This window comes from Sapajus apella, unplaced genomic scaffold (genome assembly GCF_009761245.1).
Source record: "Sapajus apella isolate SASKATOON/1434 unplaced genomic scaffold, GSC_monkey_1.0 scaffold142, whole genome shotgun sequence".
Classification (NCBI taxonomy): Eukaryota; Metazoa; Chordata; class Mammalia; order Primates; family Cebidae; genus Sapajus; species Sapajus apella.
The window spans coordinates 1,441,991-1,450,338 of NW_022437082.1; positions in this window are offsets into that span (position 1 = coordinate 1,441,991).

The window sequence follows — 8,348 nt, forward strand, 5'->3', positions numbered from 1 at the left end:
TTTTTTTTTTTTTTTTTTTTTTTTTTTTTTTTTTTTTTTTTTTTTTTAATCTCAGTTTCCTTCAGTTCAGCCATGATTTGGGTTATTTCTTGTCTTCTGGTAGCTTTGTGGTTGGTTTGCTATTGTTTCTGTACTATCTTTAGTTGTGACATTAGCTTGTTAATTTGAGAACTTTCTAACTTTTTGATTTGGGTGTTCAGTGCTCTAAATTCCCCTCTTAACACTGCCTTAGCTGTGTTCCAGATATTCTGATATGTTACATATATGTTCTCATTAGTTTTGAAGACTTTTATGATTTCTGCCTTAATTTTATTATTTATTCAAAAATAGTTCAGGAACAGGTTGTTTGATTTCCATGTAATTGTACAGTTTTGAGTGATTTTCTTAGTATTGATATCCATTTTTATTGCACTGTGATTTGTCATCTGAGAATGTGGTTGGTATTTCAGTTTTATTGAATTTGCTGAGAATTGTTTTATGTCTGATTCTGTGGTCTATTTTAGAGTATGTGCCATGTGCAAATGAGAAGAATGTATATTTTGTGGTTTTGGGCTGTTCTATAGATGTCTATTACATACATCCAGTCAAGTGTTGAGTTCAGGTCCTGAATATCTTCATTAGTTTTCCGCCTCAATGATCTGTCTAAGTCATTTGAAGTCTCACACTATTATTGTGTCATTATCTAAGTCTCTTCGTAGGTTCTAAGGGCTTGCTTTATGAATTTGGGTGCTCCTGTATTAGGTGCACATATATTTAGGATAGTTAGTTAGATCTTGTTGAATCGAGCCCTTTACCATTAAGTAGTGCCCTTCTTTGTCTTTTTTGATCTTTGTTGGTTTAAAGTCTGTTTTGTCTGAAACTAGTGCTGTAGCCCCTGATTTTTTCTGTTTTCCATTTGCTTGGTAGATTTTTCTACATGTCTTTATTTTGAGTCTATGAGGGTCATTGCATGTGAGATGGGTCTCTTAAACACAGCATAAAAGAAACAAAAAGGATCTTGCTTTTTTATCCAGCTTGCCACTCTATTCTTCTTAATTGGGCATTTACTGTGTTTATATTCAAGGTTAGTATTGATCTTTGTGGATTTGTTCCTATCATTATGTTGTTAGCTGATTACTAAGCAGACTTATTTTTGTAGTTGTTTTATAGTGTCACTGGTCAGTGTACTGAAGTGTGTTTTTGTAGTGGCCAGTAATGGTCTTTCCTTTCCATGTTCAGCACTCCCTTCAGGACCTCTTGAACGGCAGTTCTGGTGGTAATGAAATCCCTTATTATTTGCTTACATGAAAAGGATCTTATTTATTCTTCACATATGAAGCTTAGTTTGGCCGGATGTGAAATTCTTGGTTGGAAATTTTTTTCTTTAAGAATGCTGAATATAGGTCCCCATTCTCTTCTGGCTTTTAGGGTTTCTGATGAAAGGTCCACTGTTAGCCTAATGGGGTTCCCTTTGCAGGTGACCTGCCCCTTCTCTGTAGCTGCCTTTAACATTTTTTCTTTCATTTCAGCCCTGGAGAATGTGAGGACAATGGTCTTTTGAATGGCAGTCTTGTGTAGTATCTCATAGGAGTTCTCTGCATTTCCTGAATTTGAATGTTGGCCTCTGCAGCAAAGTTGGGGAAATTTTCAAGGATGATATGCTGAAGTTTTCCAAGTTGCTACCTCTGTTTCAGGGATGCCAATGGGTCATATATTTGCTCTCTTTACATGAGCCCATATTTTTCAGAGGTTTTTGTTCATTATTATTTGTTTATTTTTGTCTGACTGAGTTGTTTCAGATAACTGGTCTTCAAGTTATGAGATTTTTTTCCTCAGTTTGGTCAATTCCACTGATTGTATTCTGAAATTCTTGAAGTGAGTTATCCTGCTCTGTTAGCTCAGTTTGATTCTCTCTCTTTCTCTCTTTTTGAGATGGAGTCCCGCTCTGTCACCTAGGCTGGAGTGCAGTGGTGCAATTTTGGCTCACTGCAACCTCTGCCTCCCGGGTTCAAGTGATTCTCCTGCCTCAGCCTCCTGAGTGACTGAAACTACAGACACCTGCCACCATACCCGGCTAATTTTTTTGTATTTTTAGTACATGGTTTCACCATGTTGGCCAGGCTGGTCTCAAACTCCTGACCTCAGGTGCCACCTACCTTGGTCCCCCAAAGTGCTGGGATTACAGTCATGAGTCACCATGCCGATTCTTTCTTATAACAGTAATTTCATCTTTCATTTCCTGTACTGTTTTATTGTTTTCCTTAGGATCCTTGGATCGGGTTTTGACTTTCTGCTGAATCTCAATGGTCTTCATTCCTGTCAATATTTGGAATTATATTTCTGTCATTTTATCCATTTCAACCTGGTGAGGAACCATTTCGGGGGAACTAGTGCAGTCATTTGGATGTAGGAAGATACTCTTGACTTTTTGAGTTGCTAGAGTTCTTGCACTGGTTCTTTCTTATCTGATGAACCATTGTGGGCTGATGTTCCTACAATCTTCAACATTGCTGTCCTTTGGATTTTTTTTTATACTATTGGGTGTTTAATTGTGATATAAGATAGATTCAATAGACTAGCTTCATTTCTTTTAGATTTTTTTGTGTGTGTGTGTGAAGTCGACGCTTGGCTCAGCACTCCTGGACTGTGTGCTCTAACTCTGGAGGGCTGGTATTGGGCCCCGGGTTTATTCATTGGTCCTTCAATGTTGGGACCCTGTTGTGCCTGGGGGGGGCCAAGGTGTTCCCAGGCCACTGGCCACAGGACTCCAAAGGTTGGTGTCAGCCAAAGCGCTTCAGTGGGTGGTAGCAGTGAGATCTGTGCACATTCCAATGTACTACAGCAGCAGCAGCAGTGCAGTGGTGTGCATGCTCATTGGCTGAGGTGGGATACAGATGAGCCTGGGACTACCATCTTCCTTGCAGTCATTGGCAGCAGCAGCAGTGGCAGCCAGCAGTGGGGAGACCTGGAAACTGGGGTCCATGTGCCCATTTGCACCCATGGCAGTGTCAGTGTGGGGGAATGGGTGCTGGCAGGTGTAGGGCTGCCAACCTTTGTGCACACATCCACACCAGTGGTGGTGGTGGCATGGGATGGGGGGCAGGGCCAATGGTGTGGGTCTGCGCTAGCAATGGTGGCAAGGTGGCACAGTGGCAGGGGAATGGGTGCATTCCTGTCAGCAGCAATGGCACCATGAGGTGCACGTTGCACCCAGGAGCTGATGCAGAAAGAGAGACAAGGTCTGTCCATCCACCTGTACACCAGCAATGCAATGGGAGATGTGGCCATACGTGAGTGCATGCCAGCAAAGTGGCACATGGGAGGCTGCAGCGGGGGAGGGATGCGGGTGTGCTGGTGCATGTCGGCAGGGGCCACTTTGCTGGAGCTCTCTGATGGTCAGGTGTGGTATGCCAGAACAGAAGCTACGATGTGTCACCCTGGTTGGGCATCTGAGGCTTCACTGCAAGCAGGCTTACAGGTTGGGTCCTTGGGAGAGGACAGCAAACAGAAAGGTGCTCAGGTCAGACTAGCCCTGTCTCATGGGCAAGATTGCCCTGCTCTGTTTGGGTCCAACAGTTCCCCTAAAGCCGGAATCTCTGAAGGGAGCATAGTAAGTACTTTGGGGGATGGACATCTGTGGCCATGCTCCCTTGCAGATGTTCCAGTACCAAACTCTCTGGGCTCTGTACAGACTGGAGTTCTGCCCCTATCAATTCTCTAAGCAGTTCTCCCTGCCAGCTTAAGTGTCTATGCCAGTTATGGGATGTCCTGCTACCAGGATTCTGGAAGTCCATTGAGAGAGTGGGTTGTTCCTCGTCTGTACAACTTACCCCTTCGCCAGCAGTCATTGGGGGTCAGGAACGAATTCTAGTGTACAGTAGCCTTGTGCACGGCTCCCAATTTCCTCCCCCTTCAGCCCAGCATCTGTGTCCTCCCTCTCAATGCCTTCCTTCTATGATCTCAGAGTGTGCCAGTCTTACTGGTGTCTTTGTCCCTCGGTGGCAGATGTTCCTCCTAGCTGCATCTAGTCAGCCATCTTGCCTCCCCTTTCATCATTTCTCAGATTCCAGGATGTAGCTGTATTAAGGTTATAGAATTGCTTATGACTCAAAGGAATTTCCTGTGCTATTTGAGAATGGAAGCCCAGTTCCCTGGCCTCCCAAGCTGAGTTGTATCTTCAGCATTGGCCAAGAACAGTGACATCTTTTTAAGGTTACAAAAGGACACATACAACAATCACAAAAGAACATACATAATTAATCTTATCTGTCAGAACTGGCCCTTACAATCTCATGTACCTGCCCCCGCTACTGCTATAGTCCATGGGCCTAGAGGGATTGGCTAGTTTTAATTTGCGGCCCTGTGTCTCATGAAAGCAGTTCACTTTGATTGTTGCCTTCTCCTGGGTCTAAAGATGATGCTTTGATTGGCGTCAATGTTAAAGATTTAGCTGGTGCCTTTTTCAGACGCAGGAGTCAAAGCCCTGTAACTTAACAGCATAAGGATTAGTTAATAAGTTGCTTATCAAAGACATTAAAAGGCTTAAAACGTTTTGTTAAAGCAGAATAACAGGTCATTGTAAAATAACACTTATTCATTTAACCAAAGTGATCATCAAAAGACTTTAAAAGCAATATCGAAAATATTACAATAAAGGGGCACTCTACATGTAACATGCAGACAGACTACTTTTTGTAAAATAAATTTCTATCTACAGTATAAATTATCAAGTATAGTATATGCATTTATGCTAAAAACAGGAGCCAATGTTTAATGAAACATTTAGAGACATAAAACAAGAACATTTAGAAATTAGTGCCTCAGTTTACTAATACTGCGGAAAGTTCTATCATTCTCTTTAACATGCCACAAATTAAAATATTGTGATTTGGTGTCTAGTAGTTACTGCATGCAGCACATCAAACTGCTGCCCCAGAAATAGACTGGCTACAGCGGAGGAGACAGCCCCTACAGAAATTAAAGATGCCAAGAATAGAATAACTGTGCTAGAATGGGCTAATGCCACAGGCACACATAAGTGTAAGTTTACTGTGGTAGGCAAAAGCTTGCATTTTTCTCGTTTTCAAGGAGTGAATTTCTTTTAAGTCCATTATTATGCTAACAAAAAAGCATGGATCATCAGCGACGTCTTTTCTGATTGGTTTCACAATTTGTACCAGCGGCTTGTGCTCACTTCAGGAAACCTGGACTGGGTTTTGCAGGATTTACTTATTCCTTGACAACTGTTTTTCTCATTCCTCAGCTGAAATTCTCATAAAAAATAATGTTTATACCATGTACTTCCCCCAAATGTGACTCTATTAACTCAGCCATGTGACTGGGATATTCTTAGATTACTGAAGGGTAAATATTAAAAAAAACTTTATTGAAGAGCATGCTAGCAGCACTGAAGAAAGGTATGGATGTGGAAGGTATTCAAAAGGAGTTTAGCATAAATGATACTGTATATATGCTGTTACTAATGCTTGGAAAACAGTGACTAAGGACACAGTTGTACATGCATGGCACAACCTCTGGCCTGTGATTATGCTCCATAAGGATGAACAAGGTGGTGACTCAAGAATTTTATATGTCAAGTGAGAAAAAAAAAATGCCTGACCTCCTTACATACACAAAAAATATACCTGCAAAGTCTGTCTGTAAGAAGTGGATGTCAAAGAATTTTGATTTAGATAATGAGGCTCCACTTTTTCATTCATTAATCAGTGGTGGAAGAGTCAACATGGTTCTGAATAAAGGTGATATGATCATAGTAATGAAGATGACATGATTAACACTGCAGAAAAAGTGCCTTTAGATGATATGGTGAAAATGATATGGCGAAATGTGTGATGGGCTTATTAGAGGACCAGAACAGTATGCATTCATAACAGAGAAGAAATCATGTCACTTTATAAAATCAAATAGAGATTTCTAAAACAAAAACTGTTGTTAATGAGAGAAATCACTCTGGATGAAACACTTTAAAAAGTCATCCATTTATTAAACAGGGAATCATTTCCCCATTGCTTGTTTTTGTCAGGTTTATCAAAGATCAGATGGTTGTAGATATGTTGTGTTGCCTCCGAGGCCTCTGTTCTGTTCCATTGGTCTATATCTCTGTTTTGGTACCAGTACCATGATGTTTTGATTACTGTAGCCTTTTAGCATAGTTTGAAGTCCGGTAGTGTGATGCCTCCTGCTTTGTTCTTTTTGCTTAGAATTGACTTCGCTATGCGGGCTCTCTTTTGGTTCCATATGAAGTTTAAGGTGTTTTTTTCCAGTTCTGTGCAGAAGGTCATTGGTAGCTTGATGGGGATAGCATTGAATCTGTAAATTACTTTGGACAGTATGGCCATTTTCACGATATTGATTCTTCCTAACCATGAACATGGAATGTTTCTCCATCTCTTTGTGTCCTGTCTTATTTCGTTGAGCAGTGGTTTGTAGTTCTCCTTGAAGACGTACTTTACGTTCCTCGTTAATTGTATTCCTAGGTATTTTATTCTCTTTGTAGCAATTGTGAATGGCAGTTCATTTTTGTTTTGGCTCTCTTTAAGTCTGTTATTGGTGTATAGGAATGCTTGTGATTTTTGCACATTGATTTTGTATCCTGAGACTTTGCTGAAGTTGCTTATCAGTTTCAGGAGAATTTGGGCTGAGACGATGGGGTCTTCTAGATATACAATCATATCATCTGCCAATAGAGACAATTTGACTTCCTCCTTTCCTATTTGAATACCCTTTATTTCTCTTTCTTGCCTGATTGCTCTGGCTAGAACTTCAGTACTATAATAAATGGTGTTGGGAAAACTGGCTAGCCATGTGCAGAAAGCAGAAACTGGACCCCTTCCTGACACCTTACACTAAAATTAACTCCAGATGGATTAAAGACCTAAACATAAGACCTAACACCATAAAAACCCTAGAAGAAAATCTAGGCAAAACCATTCAGGACATAGGTGTAGGCAAGGACTTCATGACCAAAACACCAAACGCATTGGCACCAAAAGCCAAAATAGACAAATGGGACCTAATCAAACTCCACAGCTTCTGCACAGCAAAAGAAACAGTCATTAGAGTGAATCGGCAACCAACAGAATGGGAAAAAATTTTTGCAATCTACCCATCTGACAAAGGGCTGATATCCAGACTCTACAAAGAACTAAAACAGATTTACAAGAAAAAAAACCAAACAAGCCCATTCAAAAGTGGGCAAAGGATATGAACAGACACTTTACAAAAGAAGACATACGTGAGGCCAACAAACATATGAAAAAATGCTCATCATCACTGGTCATTAGAGAAATGCAAATCAAAACTACATTGAGATACCATCTTACGCCAGTTAGAATGGCAATCATTAAAAAATCTGGAGACAACAGATGCTGGAGAGGATGTGGAGAAATAGGAACACTTTTACACTGTTGGTGGGAGTATAAATTAGTTCAACTGTTGTGGAAGACAGTGTGGCGATTCCTCAAGGACCTAGAAATAGAAATTCCATTTGACCCAGCAATCCCATTACTGGGTATATATCCAAAGGATTATAAATCATTCTACTATAAGGACACATGCACACAAATGTTCATTGCAGCACTGTTTACAATAGCAAAGACCTGGAACCAACCCAAATGTCCATCGATGACAGACTGGACAGGGAAAATGTGGCACAGATACACCATGGAATACTATGCAGCCATAAAAAACGATGAGTTCGTGTCCTTTGTAGGGACATGGATGAACCTGGAAACCATCATTCTCAGCAAACTGACACAAGAGCAGAAAATCAAACACCACATGTTCTCACTCATAGGTGGGTGTTGAACAATGAGAACACATGGACACAGGGAGGGGAGCACTACACACTGGGGTGTGTTGGGGGAAAATAGGGGAGGGACAGTTGGGGTAGGGGTTGGGGGGATGGCACGGGGAGAAATGAGAGATATAGGTGATGGGGAGGAAGGCAGCAAATCACACTGCCACATGTATACCTATGCAACAATCTTGCAGGTTCTTCACATGTACCCCAAAACCTAAAATGCAATAAAAAAAAAAAAGAAAAAAAAAGTCATCCAGCAGAATGTCTCCTCATCCCTAGAGGACCTACTTCCTGGTTTCTCCACTGCTTGTGATGTTTCTTCTCACCTAAGAAATAAAATATATAGTACAGTACCCATTTTAATGGAAACACAGCATCATAGGTGGCGATTGAAAATGTGGTATCATATCTTGTTGCTGTTGTTGAACAGCTGACATAGGTATTCTAGTGGTGCTACTGTGCTGCTTAGTTACCTGAACACATTATGTTTTCACTGTGTGAATGATACATCATATTTTTTACTGTTAAGTACTTGTGTACCAATAAG